This window comes from Prionailurus bengalensis, chromosome E2 (assembly GCF_016509475.1).
Source record: "Prionailurus bengalensis isolate Pbe53 chromosome E2, Fcat_Pben_1.1_paternal_pri, whole genome shotgun sequence".
NCBI classification, from domain to species: domain Eukaryota; kingdom Metazoa; phylum Chordata; class Mammalia; order Carnivora; family Felidae; genus Prionailurus; species Prionailurus bengalensis.
The window spans coordinates 17,394,131-17,411,425 of NC_057352.1; positions in this window are offsets into that span (position 1 = coordinate 17,394,131).

Genomic DNA, 17,295 nt, shown 5'->3' on the forward strand with positions numbered 1-17,295 from the left:
TTAATCACAGGTTTATTATGGAGAATGTAAATAAACATAGATTTAAACATAAGATTTCAAAGGAAAATCCTGTTCTGGAATAGTTTATTTGCTCCTTCCCCAGATTTCCAGAATAGGCTGCTCCTCTTAATGTTAAGGGGACTTTGTTGGGAGGATTTAAGAAGGCCCAGACTAAGAAAAAACATCTTGGGACCCCTGAGTGGCTCAGTTAAGCATCTGACTCGACGCAGGTCATGATCTCTCGGTTTGTGAGATGGAGCCCCACATTGGGCTCTGTGCTGACAGTGCTGAGCCTGCTTGGGATTCTCTGTCTCTTCCTCTCTCTCTCTCTCTGCCCCTCCCCTGCTCATGCTTGATCTCTCTCAAAAATCAATGTTAAAAGAAAAAAACATCGTTACCTAAAAGAGAAGCACTATGGCTAGAGCAGACAACCCAGGATTAGGGAGTCAAATATCTTGGGTTCTAGATCAGACACTCTTCTCTTTGTTAAAGGAAGGCAAGAAACTTAAGACTCAAAGCATTCATTCATGTTGACATTACTAATTCAAATGTAATGTTACAAGGTTTTATTCTTACCTTTTATATTTGTTTTTTTCCTCTAATAATCTCTCTCTAGAAATCCTGGTTCCTAGTAATATTAACATATTTATATAGTTGCAGTAGTCTAGAATGGCCATAAAATAGTTTAAAATTGTGATGCCAATATTATTATTACTAAAAATAAAACTAGTAAATAAAATTTTAGATTGTAGTTATTCTAAAGCAGGGGTTGACAAATTACAAATCTGGCCTGCCACGTATATGGCTAGTGAGTAAAGAATAATATCTATCTTTAAAATGGCTTTAATGGGGCGCCTGGGTGGCGCAGTCGGTTAAGCGTCCGACTTCAGCCAGGTCACGATCTCGCGGCCTTGTGAGTTCGAGCCCCGCGTCAGGCTCTGGGCTGATGGCTCGGAGCCCGGAGCCTGTTTCCGGAGCCGGTTTCCGATGCTGTGTCTCCCTCTCTCTCTGCCCCTCCCCCGTTCATGCTCTGTCTCTCTCTGTCCCAAAAATAAATAAAAAACGTTAAAATGGTTTTAAAAAATCGGAAAAAGAAGAATATTTTGTGACGTGTAAAAAATCATGCATTTCAAACTTCAGTGTCTATAAATAGTTTTACTGGAACATAGCCATGTTCATTTATTCATTGTCTATGGCTGCATTTAAGCTACAAGGGCAGGATTGACTAGTTATGCAGACTGAATGGCTTGCAGAGCTTAAAATACAGTCAATTCCCATTATTCACAGTAGTTCTATAAAGTTATTGCAAACACTGAATTAGCAAACCATTTCTCCTAAAGGAAATACGGGGTTTCCTGCAAGTATCAGATGACATTTTCTTCAACCAACCAATACATACCTTGTTTTATGTGCTTCAACACATAAGTAGAAAATTTGTGTTTTCTTGTGAGCCTAGAAGATAAATCCAACTTACCTTATGAAAGAATTTTCCTATTTTTCTGTTCAGGAAACCAGCTGCTTTTTTTTTTCTTTAACATTTATTTATTTATTTTTTGAGACACAGAGAGAGAGAGCACAAGTGAGGTACAGGCAGAGAGAGAGGGAGACACAGACTCCAAAGCAGACTCCAGGTTCTGAGCTGTCAGCACAGAGCCCAACGCAGGGCCTCAAACCCACGAACTGTGAGATCATGACCTGAGCCGAAATAAGATGCTTAACTGACTGAGCCACCCAGGTGCCCCTAGGAAACCAGCTGCTTTCTTACCTGTGTTTCTCCTCTGATGGAGGTATACCAATATGAATAAAAAATAATTTGATACCTCTGCTCTCATAAGGACCAGCTATTTTTCCTCTGATAAAACTGATTTCTCAGCCTAAGTACCATTCCTGGCCAAGTGATTCATAAACAAACACGTAATCTCAATTTACTCAGGAATATGAGTGCAGAGTAAAGTTCTGTATATATGTAATCAGGCATGGGTGGTATGATGTCACTGAGGAAGATAGAAAATTCTTTAGCTTGGGACTGGGGATTTTAGGTTGGTGGTGGTGGATTTCAGCAATTGATTTCTGAGCTAACATAGCATACTGTCCATTTAGAGCTATTTAAATCATCCTCCCTTCTTTGGAGATTCACTGGAGAGGGCTGACAACTGGCCATACTTTGTGTTCAATCATAAATATTGTTACCACTCTGCTTCCCATATATTTTAATACTAAGAGAAACCACATTTCTTATCTTATAGATGAGGTTTGTGATCAAAATTCCTGTGTCCCTCCAAGAGGTGCAGGTACCCAATCAAGACTGAAAGAGCCACATTCAGGAACATAATGAGGTGTGTGTGATGGGTACAATCTCTGTCTTCTTTATAACTAAATTATCAATAGATTTTGGTTGAAACATATATTTAAAAAAACAACAACTTGGCTTAGGAAACCCTAAAGCAAGCCTTCAAATTCATTGTTTTTTGTTTTTATTCTCTTAGAACACTTCTGCACATTTTCTTTCTATCCTCTGTATTTAATTCTTTGTGGAGTGCCTCCTTTGTTAAAATGATAGCTTTGAAGAGGTACTTATGCATTGTAACTTGGTGGAATAGAAAACACTTAAAGCCACTCAAAAGAAATTTTATAGGAATGTCACATAGACAGATTTCAGAAATGTGGTATTGCTAAATTCCATCTTTCCTCCTGTTACTCTTCTGTGATAATAATTTGGGGTTCTCCTTGTCACAATCTATACAAATTCAGAAATTCTGAACTGGGCATTGAAAGAAGATAACACAGAAAAGGATTTTTTTTTTTTAAATGTCATAATCTACATGAGGGAAGAGGGCTGGTAGCAGTCCTTTGTTGTTTAGCTCCCGTTGGTTTGCATTCATTATCAAACATTTAATGTTTATGAAAGATCTATCCCTACGTGCAAAGGTGTTTTTTATTAGTTTGGAAACACTGAGCTTGTGTTTATTCATTTTTTTATTAAAAAATATTTTTAATGTTTATTTATTTTTGAAAGAGGGAGAGACAGGGCGTGAGCAGGGCAGAGACAGAGGGAGACACAGATCCAAAGCAGGCTCCAGGCTCTGAGCTGTCAGCACAGAGCCCTACTACGTGGGACTCGAACTCATGAACAACAAAATCATGACCTGAGCTGAAGTCAGACGCTTAACTGACTGTGCCACCCAGGCGCCCTGCAGCCACTTTAAAAAACAGTCTGGAAGTCCCCCACACTGTTAAAGGTATAAAACGTATAACCCAGCAATTTCACTCTTAGCTATATATGCCCAAGAGAAAGAGAAATATATGTCCACAGAAACATTTCATGAATGTTCAGAGCAACATTAATAACCATAGCCAAAAAGTGGAAATGACCTAGATGTCCAGCAACAAATGTGTGGATAAATACCCATACAACAGGGTATTTATTATTCAGCCATAAAAAGGATGAAGTACTGACACATGCAAGGGATGAGCCTTGAAAACATGCTATGTGAAAGAAACCAGACACAAAAGACAACATATTATATAATTACATTTATATTAAATGTATAGAACAGGCGAATTCATAAAGACAGAAAATAGGTAAATGGTTGCCTAGTGTTGGAAGGTATGGGGAAAACAATCCCAAGTAGTTAAAGAACTGTCTTTGAAGTCTCAAAAAAAAGGTAGGTGTAAACACAGAATACAGTAGTAAATATGGTATAAACATAGGATATAATAGTACTTCCTTATCTGGGGGGGGGGGGGGGTAATACTTCCAAGACCCTTCCCAGTGGATACTTAAACCTACAGATAGTACCAAATCCTATGTAGACTATGTTTTTTTCTATACAGACATAGTTATGATAAAATGTAATTTATACATTAGACTCAGTAAGAGATTAACAATAACAATAATAAAATAGAACAATTAGAACAATATACTCTAATAAAAGTTATATGAATGTGGTCTCTCTCAAAATATCTATTATACTGTACTCACCCTTCTTGTGATGATGTGAAATGATAAAATCTCTACATGAGGAGATGCAGTAAGGTGACTGACATAGGCATTATGATGCAGTGTCTGGCTAACACTGACCTTCTGACCATACATCAGGAGGAGGATCATCTACTTCTGGACCACAGTTGACCACAGATGACTGAAACCATGGAAAGCAAAACTGTGGATAACGTGGGGGGGACTACTTTATCACAGAATAGTCAAAATGAATGGACTGTATTGAACAATAATATGGATGAACCCTGGCAATCTAATGTTAAAAGAAAAAAATTTATATTCCTTAAGGTTCTATGGGACATGAAAGCCATTTCATAAAGTGAAATTTAACAAGAAAATAAAAATAGATTAAAGTACGGGATAGAAGGAACATACTTAAAGATCATAAAAGCCATTTATGAAAAGCCCACAGCTAACATCATCCTCAACGGGGAAAAACTGAAAGCTTTTTCCCTGAGATCAGGAACACGACAAGGATGCCCACTCTCACCGCTGCTGTTTAACATAGTGCTGGAAGTTCTAGCATCAGCAATCAGACAACAAAAGGAAATCAAAGGCATCAAAATTGGCAAAGATGAAATCAAGCTTTCGTTTTTTGCAGATGACATGATATTATACATGGAAAATCCGATAGACTCCACCAAAAGTCTGCTAGAACTGATACAGGAATTCAGCAAAGTTGCAGGATACAAAATCAATGTACAGAAATCAGTTGCATTCTTATACACTAACAATGAAGCAACAGAAAGACAAATAAAGAAACTGATCCCATTCACAATTGCACCAAGAAGCATAAAATACCTAGGAATAAATCTAACCAAAGATGTAAAGGATCTGTATGCTGAAAACTATAGAAAGCTTCTGAAGGAAATTGAAGAAGATTTAAAGAAATGGAAAGACATTCCCTGCTCATGGATTGGAAAAATAAATATTGTCAAAATGTCAATACTACCCAAAGCTATCTACACATTCAATGCAATCCCAATCAAAATTGCACCAGCATTCTTCTCGAAACTAGAACAAGCAATCCTAAAATTCATATGGAACCACAAAAGGCCCCGAATAGCCAAAGTAATTTTGAAGAAGAAGACCAAAGCAGGAGGCATCACAATCCCAGACTTTAGCCTCTACTACAAAGCTGTCATCATCAAGACAGCATGGTATTGGCACCAAAACAGACACATAGACCAATGGAATAGAATAGAAACCCCAGAACTAGACCCACAAACGTATGGCCAACTCATCTTTGACAAAGCAGGAAAGAACATCCAATGGAAAAAAGACAGCCTCTTTAACAAATGGTGCTGGGAGAACTGGACAGCAACATGCAGAAGCTTGAAACTAGACCACTTTCTCACACCATTCACAAAAATAAACTCAAAATGGATAAAGGACCTGAATGTGAGACAGGAAACCATCAAAACCTTAGAGGAGAAAGCAGGAAAAGACCTCTCTGACCTCAGCCGTAGCAATCTCTTACTCGACACATCCCCAAAGGCAAGGGAATTAAAAGCAAAAGTGAATTACTGGGACCTTATGAAGATAAAAAGCTTCTGCACAGCAAAGGAAACAACCAACAAAACTAAAAGGCAACCAACGGAATGGGAAAAGATATTCGCAAATGACATATCGGACAAAGGGCTAGTATCCAAAATCTATAAAGAGCTCACCAAACTCCACACCCGAAAAACAAATAACCCAGTGAAGAAATGGGCAGAAAACATGAATAGACACTTCTCTAAAGAAGACATCCGGATGGCCAACAGGCACATGAAAAGATGTTCAGCGTCGCTCCTTATCAGGGAAATACAAATCAAAACCACACTCAGATATCACCTCACGCCAGTCAGAGTGGCCAAAATGAACAAATCAGGAGACTATAGATGCTGGAGAGGATGTGGAGAAACGGGAACCCTCTTGCACTGTTGGTGGGAATGCAAATTGGTGCAGCCGCTCTGGAAAGCAGTGTGGAGGTTCCTCAGAAAATTAAAAATAGACCTACCCTATGACCCAGCAATAGCACTGCTAGGAATTTATCCAAGGGATACAGGAGCACTGATGCATAGGGCCACTTGTACCCCAATGTTCATAGCAGCACTCTCAACAATAGCCAAATTATGGAAAGAGCCTAAATGTCCATCAACTGATGAATGGATAAAGAAATTGTGGTTTATATACACAATGGAATATTACATGGCAATGAGAAAAAATGAAATATGGCCTTTTGTAGCAACGTGGATGGAACTGGAGAGTGTGATGCTAAGTGAAATAAGCCATACAGAGAAAGACAGATACCATATGGTCTCACTCTTATGTGGATCCTAAGAAACTTAACAGGAACCCATGGGGGAGGGGAAGGAAAAAAAAAAAAAAAAAAGAGGTTAGAATGGGAGAGAGCCAAAGCATAAGAGACTGTTAAAAACTGAGAACAAACTGAGGGTTGATGGGGGGTGGGAGGGAGGAGAGGGTGGGTGATGGGTATTGAGGAGGGCACCTTTTGGGATGAACACTGGGTGTTGTATGGAAACCAATTTGTCAATAAATTTCAGAAAAAAAAAAATAGATTAAAGTAATCTTATCCTAGAGTTCTTAAGTTCCCAAATCATAAATTCTTCTAAAATAAGGAATTTTAATAATTTAAACTTTATGGATTATAAGGGAATATGATTTATCACTGTAGATTCCATATACAACTGATTATACTATAAGAACCTGAGCTAAATGGATATCTTTTTCCAAAAGAAATTTAAACTGCATGATAGTATGCAACAACAGAATTAAGTTCCTTGTATTCCTTATTATGGATTCTTTACAATTTCTACTTATGTGACCATGTTAAAAGTTAGAAAGTTTATGAAAATAGTCTATTTCACTTTTAATGTTAATTTTTCTCCCTAAATTTTGACGTGAGGTAGTTTGAAGCCAACCTGGAATAGTGATGCTTAATGAGATTATAAATTTTGACCATGACCAAAAGGAATATTCATTAAAATAGTATGTGTATCTCAAATATCACAATCTATGGGAGAAGCAAATAAAATTTAATTTACTCTTACCTCTGAGATGGTTTTATATAAACTACTTTTCAAAGTTTCTTTTTTTTTTTTTTCAACGTTTATTTATTTTTGGGACAGAGAGAGACAGAGCATGAATGGGGGATGGGCAGAGAGAGAGGGAGACACAGAATCGGAAACAGGCTCCAGGCTCTGAGCCATCAGCCCAGAGCCTGACGCGGGGCTCGAACCCACGGACCGCGAGATCGTGACCTGACTGAAGTCGGACGCTTAACCGACTGCGCCACCCAGGCGCCCCTATATAAACTACTTTTCAAAAAATGTTTATTTAAAATTTTTTTTTAAGTTTATTTATTTATTTTTGAGAGAGAGACAGAGAGAGTGAGCAGGGGAAGGGCAGAGAGAGAGAGAGAGAGGGAGAGAGAATCCCAAGCAGGCTCCACGCTGTCAGCACAGAGCCCAATGTGAGGCTCAAACTCACAAACTGAGATCGTGACCTGAGGCCAAAACCAAGAGTTGGACACTTAACCAACTGGGCCACCCAGGCACCCCTACTTATTTATTTATTTTTTAGAGACAGAGATAATCCAAGTGGGGGAAGGGCAGAGAGGGAAACAGAGAATCCCAAGCAGGCTTTGCACTGTTAGTGTGAGGGGCCTCATGCAGGGCTCAAACTCATGAACCCCTGAGATCACTACCTGAGCTGAAATCCAGAGTCAGATGCTTAACCTACTGGGCCCCTCAGAAGCCCCCCACTTTTTTTTAAGTTTATTTATCTATTTTGAGAGAGACAGAACACCAATGAGGGAAGAGCAGAGAGAGAGGGAGAGAGAGAATCCCAAGCAAGTTTCGTACTGTCAGCACAGAAATTGATGCAGGGTTTGATCTCACAAGTGTTAGGTTATGGCCTGAACCAAAATCAAGAGTTGGATGCTCAACTGACTGAGCCACCCAGGCACCCGAGCATCTTTTTTATTCACAGCTCAACCCTGAATTCTTTCCATTCATTTTTTTAAAACGTTTTATTCATTTTTGGACAGAGAGAGACAGGGGCGGGACAGAGAGAGAGCGAGACACAGAATCCAAAGCAGGCTCCAGGCTCTGAGCTGTCAGCCCAGAGCCTGACGTGGGGCTCGAACTCACAAACCACGAGATCATGACCTGAGCCGAAGTCGGACGCTCAGCCTACTGAGCCACCCAGGTGCCCCTCTTTCCATTCATTTAAAAACCAGAGAGATAAAATTTTCTGACCCTGATTTAGGAAATATTTTTCAGGCAGGATGCAAAAAGCATGAACTGTGAAAGAAGGAAAATAATTTGGATTTTATCAAAACTAAAACATTTTGATCCAGATGGCCAACCGACACATGAAAAAATGTTCAACTTCACTCATCATCAGGGAAATACAAATCAAAACCACAATGAGGAGTGCCTGGATGGTTCAGTCAGTTAAGCATCTGACTTCAGCTCAGGTCATGATCTCACAGCTTGTGAGTTCAAGCCCCGCATCGGGTTCTGTACTGACAGCTCGGAGCCTGGAGCCTGCTTCGGATTCTGTGTCTCCCTCTCTCTCTCTGCTCCTCCCCTGCTCACACTCTGTCTGTCTCTCTCTCTCAAAAAACAAATAAACATTAAAAAAAAACTAAAAAAAAAACAAAAACAAATCAAAACCACAATGAGATACCACCTTACACCTGTCAGAATGGCTAACATTAACAACTCAGGCAAAAACAGATGTTGGCGAGGATGTGGACAAAGAGGATCTCTTTTGCATTGTTGGTGGGAATGCAAGCTGGTGCAGCCACTCTGGAAAACAGTATGGAGGCTCCTCAAAAAACTAAAAATAGAACTACCCTATGACCCAGCAATTGCACTACTAGGCATTTATCCAAGGGATACAGGTACGCTGTTTCAAAGGGGCACATGCACCCCAATGTTTATAGCAGCACTATCAACAATAGCCAAAGTGTGGAAAGAGCCCAAATGTCCATCGATGGATGAATGGATAAGGAAGATGTGGTATATATATACAATGGAGTATCACTCGGCAATCAAAAAGAATGAAATCTTGCCATTTGCAACTACATGGATGGAACTGGAGGGTATTATGCTAAGTGAAATTAGTCAGAGAAAGACAAAAAATCATATGAATTCACTCCTATGACGACTTTAAGAAACAAAACAGATGAACATAAGGGAAAGGAAACAAAAATAATATAAAAACAGGGAGGGGGACAAAACATAAGAGACTCATAAATATGGAGAACAAACTGAGGGTTACTGGAGGGGGTGTGGGAGGGGGGATGGGCTAAATGGGTAAGGGACATTAAGGAATCTACTTCTGAAATCATTGTTGTACTATATGCTAACTAATTTGGATGTAAATTTAAAAAAAAAACACAAAAAACAAAACTAAAACATTTTGGACCACCTGGGTGGCTCAGTCAGTTAAGCATCCGACTCTTGATTTCAGCTCAGGTCATGATCTCTCAGTTGGTGGGTTCAAGCCCCGCACTGGGCTCTGTGCTGAGAGTGCGGAGCCTGCTTGGGATTCTTTCTCTACCCCTCTCTGCCCCTCCCCTACTCAAGCTTGCACTCTCTTTCTCTCAAAATAAATAAATAAACTTAAAAAAAAAAAAAAAACTAAAACCTTTTGCTTTTCTAAAACCACTGTTAAGAAAATCGGGGCGCCTGGGTGGCGCAGTCGGTTAAGCGTCCAACTTCAGCCAGGTCACGATCTCGCGGTCCGTGAGTTCGAGCCCCGCGTCGGGCTCTGGGCTGATGGCTCAGAGCCTGGAGCCTGTTTCCGATTCTGTGTCTCCCTCTCTCTCTGCCCCTCCCCCGTTCATGCTCTGTCTCTCTCTGTCCCAAAAATAAAAATAAACATTGAAAAAAAAAATTAAAAAAAAAAAAAAGAAAATGAAAAGCCAAAGCATAGATTGGCAGAAAATATTTGCAACACATATACCTAATAAAGGAGTTATATGTTGAATAAACAAATAATTCTTTTTCTAATTTTTAATTTTATTATTATTTTTTAAAATTTACATCCAAATTAGTTAGCAGTGATTTCAGGAGTAGATTCCATGTATATGTATATATATGTACTTTGGATTACAAGCATGTTTCCAGAACGAATTATGCTCACAAACCAAGGTTTTACTGTATTTGAAGTGATGGAAATGTTTTATATCATGATTGTGGTAACAATTACATGATTGTATACACTTGTCAAAACTCATAAAATTGTACACTTAAATATTGGTGAATTTTATTGGGTGTAAATTTTACCTCAATAAAGCTGGGTAAACAAAAAACAAAAGGAGTAACAAAGATTCCAGAAAAATAATAACTGCAGCAACACAAGTTTTGAATCATAAGATGGAGCAATCAGATAGCAAAACCAAAAACCTGTCGACAACATTTAAGCAGAACCCCAGTACCTCAGAATGTGACTATATTTGGAGGTGGGGCCTTTAAAGAGGTAATAAAATTAGAATGATGGGATTTGGGTGGCACATAATCCAAGGAGAGATGCCTCCGGAAAAGACTGGTTGACATCTTGATGTTGGACTAACAGCCTCCAGAACCAGGAGAAAATAAATTTCTATTACTTAAGCCATCCAGTCTGTTATGACATTCTAACAAACCCATACAGATAAACCCCCAAACATAAGCAAATGGGGGAAAAAAATAAAAACAACACATTACCCTGTATGGTGAATCTGTGACTAAAGGAGAGATCAAAATAAATTACTAGAATCTTATCACAGAGAGGCAAAGGAATAAAAAACAATATAGGAATTATGGGGAGAAATGTAAAAAAAACAAACATTGACTATTGAAAAAAAATTTTTAATGTTTATTTATTTTTGAGAGACAGAAAGAGTGAGAGTTGGGGAGGGGCAGAGAAAGAGGGAGACACAATCCAAAGCAGGCTCTAGGCTTTGAGCTATCAGCACAGAGCCAGATGTGGGGTTTGAATTCAAGGACCATGAGATCATGACCTGAGATGAAGTCGGATACTTAACTGACTGAGCCACCCAGGTGCCCCAAACATTGACTATTTAAAATAGTAATGTCCGTCAGGTTAAAAAAAAAGATAATAAAAATATAAAGAACAATAATTTACACTGGGAGGTGGGTGGATAAATGTAGCTAAAGTACCCTAAGTAATTTCTATTGGTACAGGAATGAGTAAAGATGTGAACTGTTTTGGACCTTAATAGGTTTTAGTATGTATGGTATTTTCTGAGGTAATACTTAGAAAGGCTTAGAAATAGTATATAGAATTTCCAAACTAGTAGAGGTAAGAAACAAAATGGTAATTTTTTTAAATCCTGAAGAAAGCCAGGAAGAAAGGAACATAGAACTGGCAAGATCAACTGAAAAGCACAAATGAGGATGGCAGATTTATAGCCAAATAGATTAGTAATTACACCGAATAAAAATGGACCTAGTACTCTATTTGAAACACAAATAGATTGTCAGGTTGGATTAAAATATTATATATTGTGTTTACAAAGTACATCTATAGTTTAAGGACATAAAAAGATTAAAATTAAACATGGGAAAATTACATCATGTAGACAATAAACAAGAAAGTTCATGTAATTGTACTATTAGCACACAATAGAAATTTTAAGACAGGATGCATTATTAGACATGCCTTTCTTGAAGCTCTTATAATTACCTTGTCTGAGGTAGTTATCTTGCAAGTGTTACTTTTTCATGCTCCTCTCCCCTTATATTCATACCATAAACTATAAGCAAGTTTCAGCATACTCTGAAAAGAACAATTATAAAGTCAAGCCTAAATATCAAGAACATCACCAAATTTTGACACTTTGATGAAGAATAATGTAGAGAATAAATGAAGGGATGTTTTCACCAGTGGACATAACAGTGATTCTAATAAAATGTAAAGTGAGACTATAACTTGGCTATTTGGAGTTCCTCATGACCATGGGCAGCAGACCAAAGGCTGGGGTGAGAGGAAGGGTTAATGTCTGCTGGGCTGATTGATCCTGGCTATCAAGGGATGTGAAATTTCCAAATGAAACATGAATAATACTCAAAGATTTCCTAGGGTCAACTCTTATCCCTATCATTTCCAGTTGTAAAAACAAGCAAATAAACATCCCCCCCCCCCAGAAAACTATAACCAACAAAGATTCTGATCTTTAATGAAAGGTTTGGATAACTTTAACCATAAAAACTTCCCAGTTTGCTAATTAAAAGGGAATGTGTCACAACTATTATTTACAGAAAGGAAGGCTGGAATATCTACCTAATTTATATATAGTTAGATATTATTATTACATTCCTTCTTTCCTCTTAAAAATTTTTTTTTAATGTTTATTCATTTTTCAGAGACAGAGAGAGGCAAAGTGTGAGTGGGGGAAGGGCAGAGAGAAAGGTAGACACAGAATCTGAAGCAGGCTCTAGGCTCCCAGCAGTCAGCACAGAGCCCTTTTATGTAGGTTGTTACAACTTAGAAAAAAGGTTACAGAATGTCTACACAGGATCCTGACAGATAGAAGGTATAAACATTACCCAACACAATTTTGGTTGAATGAGGAATGGCTCATGAATAAATGAGGAATGAGTAATGTTATTTTAGATGAGGTTTTAATGCTCAGTTACAGGAAGAATGAGGTATATTGATGGGATGCCATCTTGTGAACACTGGTCATTCATTTGGCTGTACAGTATTTGTGCACCCTTGCTATGATGGTTAACACCCATCTTTAAGAAGCCGAGGCTGATTCTCACTAAACTGAAAATGCATCTTAGTCTCTCCAGCAGCTAATGTACAAGGACGGAACATAGGCTTCAGCACTCCAACACACCCAACCTGGGTGGCTTCATCAGTTAAGCAACCAACTTCAGCTAGGGACATGATCTCATGGTTCGTGAGTTTGAGCCCTGTGACGGGCTCTGTGCTGACAGCTCAGAGCCTGGAGCCTACTTCAGATTCTGTGTCTCCCTCTCACTGCCCCCCCCCCCACCCCCCACTTGTGCTCTGTTGCTCTCTCGAAAATAAAAAACGAAAAACAAAAAACACCTATCTCAGAACAGCAAGGTGATGATATAAAGGAACAAGGATGGGAGATTCCATCTGGGTGATGGGTAACCCCATGTACACAGGTGGCACTAGCAGGAACATCCAGAGTCCATGTTGTCAGTAGTGTAAGCTGGCAATTCTGTCCAGCAGCAGCAGCAGCAGCAGCAGCAGCAGCAGCAGCAGCAGCAGGAATGACCTCACGAGTTCTGTGTCATCATGTGCAGCAATGTTCTTGGTTCTGTATCTTTGTTCCTTAGCACTCTAAGATTTTCTATGAGCCACTCAATATTCTTTGAATGAATTTCTTATCTACTCCAATTTTAAAAAGGTAGAGCATATGGACTGTAACCATTCTGTTTCCATTAAAATTAGAAATAAAACAAAGATGGCTACAGTAGAAACTTCTGTGGGTGATAATTAATTTTCTACACTTGATTTCTGGACTAACTGAGAAACAGACTTTTTGTTAGGGATGCTTTACTGAAAGAGGCAGCTCGAAACTGCACATCCTAATACTTCATTTAAACTTAGGTATTGGGAGACATAACAAGCAGAGGACTGGGCCTGTAGAGTAGTTACAGAGAATCATAGTCTGACCCAGGGAACATGAGAAATTCAGGGTCAAATGGGGGGGGGGGGCGGATATTCATGTGTTTTAACACATTTCACCAAAGCAATAAATCATTTCTCTTATGACACACAAATAAGAGTGGAGATGAAAACAACAAACAGAAATTAATCTGAAAAAACCAACCCTTCAGTCTGTTAAAATGGGGAAAATACAGTGAAAAAAAAATTCTTGCCCAACAGCCACTGTCCTCATGTCTACAACATGAAAAAAGGTGAAATAGGTATACTGAGATATCCCTTTATATGCAGATTATCAAAGATCAAAATAATCTATCATTTTATAATCAATACCTAATAAAAGATACTAAATTTCAGATTATTACTAGCATATTTTAAGTATTGTGAAACATTACATCATGAAGATATTAGAGTGTAAAGAGATAAAAAGTTGTCAAAGACATTTTGAGACATACCTGTATTAATGAATATCCATTCAAAGTCAATTCAATGTGAATTCATTTTGAAATACTCTATTTAAATTGAATAAAATTTAAAATATAACCCTTAATAGTCTTTTTATTGGAACCAGATAAAATAATTTAAAATCTAATAAGCATTTGTTTTTGTTTTTTTTTCATTAAAAAATTTTTTTTTAAAGTTTACTTATTTTGAGAGAGAGAGAGAAGCAAGCATGGTAGGGGCAGAGACAGAGAGAATCCCAAGCAGGCTCTGCACTGTCAGCGCAGAGCCCGATGCGGGACTCCAACACAAACTGCAAGGTCATGACCTGATTTGAAGTCGGACACTCAACCGACTGAGCCACCCAGGTGCCCCCTTTTTTTCTTAAATGTTTAACGTTTATTTAATTTTGAGAGAGAGAGAGACAGAGGGTGAGCGGGGGAAGGGACAGAGAGACAGGGAGACACAGAATCCAAAGCAGGCTCCAGGCTCTGAGTTGTCAGCACAGAGCCTGATGCAGGGCTTGAACTCACCAACCGCGAGATCATGACCTGAGCTGAAGTTGGACGTTTAACCGACTGAACCACTCAGGCACCCTGTCTTTATTTCTAAGTAAAAATTATATATTAACAATATACATATCTCTATTTCCAAGTAATAAGTTACTAAAAAGTATAAGTCAAAGATTGCTGGAAAATAGAGCACAGAAATAGATTTGAGAATATGAGCATTTAATATATGAGTATTTTAATACAGTAGGAGAAAGATGAATATTTCAATTATTGGTTCTGGCATAATTGGTCTTATTTCTGAATGGAAACAAAACCAACATCCTGTATTACACCATATACAATAATGAATCCCAGATGGATTAAAATGGTAAAGTCTGTGTGTGTATACACACCCACATATGTGAAAAACTGTACACTCTGTCCCTTTATCCTCGTCCCTCTGAAAGTTTCTATAAGCAATACCTTCCTAAGAAACAGAAAACATTGGAAATGGTTTGGAAAACCTATTTTACAGAAATAAAATAGACAAAAGTATAAAATATTTATTGAAGCATTACTTTTATTATTTTTTTAAAGTTTTTTAAAGTTTATTTTGAGGGGCGCCTGGGTGGCTCAGTCAGTTAAGTGTCTGACTCTTGGTTTCAGCTCAGTTCATGATCTCATGGTTCATGGGTTCGAGCCCCACATTGGGCTCCATGCTGTCAGTTCAGAGCCTGCTTGGGAGCCTCTCTCTCCCTCTCTCTCTGGCCCTCCCTGCTTGTACTCTCTCAAAATAAATAAACTTAAAAAAAAAAAAGTTTGAGAGAGAGCGCACACGCAGGGGAGGGGCAGAGAGAGAGAGAGAGAGAGAGAGAGAGAGAGAGAGAGAGAGAGAGAGAGAATGAATCCCAAGCAGGATCCACGCTGTCAGTGTAGAGACTGACTCAGGGCTCAAACTCACAAACCATGAGATCATGACCTGAGCCAAAAACAAGAGTCAGACGCTTAACCTACTGAGCCATCCAGGTGCCCTGAATGAAGCACTACTTTCAAACAGCAGAGAGGAAACAGTCTGAAATATTGCATGAATAGTTGAGTTGGTATTGGTACAAACATACTTGGGTATAAAATATACTGTAACCATTTAAAAAAATAAGTTAAATCATCATTTACTGACTAGGGAAATTCAAAATTTAAAAGGCATGTTTAAACTATCATCCATATTTTTTGGTAAAAATATACTGATTTGTGTTAACATTTAAACATAAAGAAATATATGGGGGATATACACAAGGTTTGAACATTACTCAGAAGTAAATCAGCAGAGAGGGAGTGAGGAATAGCAAAAGGCATAGCTTTTTTTTTTTTTAGTATTGCTTCATTAGTTTGAACACAAATGCATTACCTCTGTAATTTTATTTCATTTTATTTTTTAAAAGTTTTTATTTCTTTTAGTAATTTCCCTACCCAACGTGGGGCTCGAACTCATAGCCCTGAGATCAAGAGTCGAATGCTCTTCCCATCGAGCTAGCCAGGCATCCCATTTCCTCTATAATTTTAGATGAAGAACTTAATGAATGACTTAAACTCCTATGTTGCTCATTCCACTTTTCTTAAGTTGATTATAAAATATTTTACAGGCATAAGCCTGGAACAAAATAACTCAATGTTTAAAAAAAAAACCTTAACCTACTAACATGGGATCTAAGAAAAAAGGAAGTGAGGAATGGAAGAACAGACCTGTAATTTTGGGTATATGGGAATTTCCTTCCAAGAATGGAATCCATCCAATGCAGGAAGCTGCTTGCTGAGCATGAAAATTGAGGCATAGAAAAGATCTATTTCAAAACACTAATCTACCTAAACAAAGCTAAAATGTGGGACATTTGCTTAACTTCAGGATTCTTAATCTAAGACTTTTAGTAGCCTTCCACACTCTTCCACAATGGCAGAGTTAAGTAGTTGCTACAGAAATAGTACGGCTCACAGGTCTAAAATATTTACTATCTGGCCCTTTATGGAAAGTCTGCTAACTTTTCATGTAGAACACAATACAGAATTCCAATTACATGTTTGCTGCTAGTGCAAAAATGTGATGCTCAGGCTATTTTTCCTCTTCATAGGCCATTTAAAAATTTTCAGTTGTATGTGTATATATTTATCAACAATAGGATATTGTTGTTACATATAAAATAGACCCAATTTTTAAATTTGACATGACGCTTAGAATAAAGAACTGCATGTAGAAAATATTGGGGTGGAATAAGTCTTTAAAAAAAAATCCTTACACTTGGAGTTTAGTTATCTCTGGAAATATTTTAAATATTAAATATTTAAGGGATTTGCACTATTAAAAACTCCTCCTCCAAGCCTTCTGCACATCCACAGCTTTAGGGTCCAGAACAAAAGGAACTTATGGCCTATTTGTGCAGTCAATACATCTTTGGTACTCATGGTGTCTTTAAAGATAAATCTGAGCTACCATTTAAAAATCAAGAGCTATTAGGGCACCTGGGTAGCTCAGTCGGTTGGGTGTCTGACTTTGGCTCAAGTCATGATCTCGCCATTCATGGGTTCAAGCCCCAAGCCCCAGGCTCACTGCTGTCAGCCTATCAGCATAGAATCCACATTGGATCCTCGGTCCCCCTTCTCTGCCCCTCCCTCACTTGCACTCTCTCAAAAATAAACATTAAA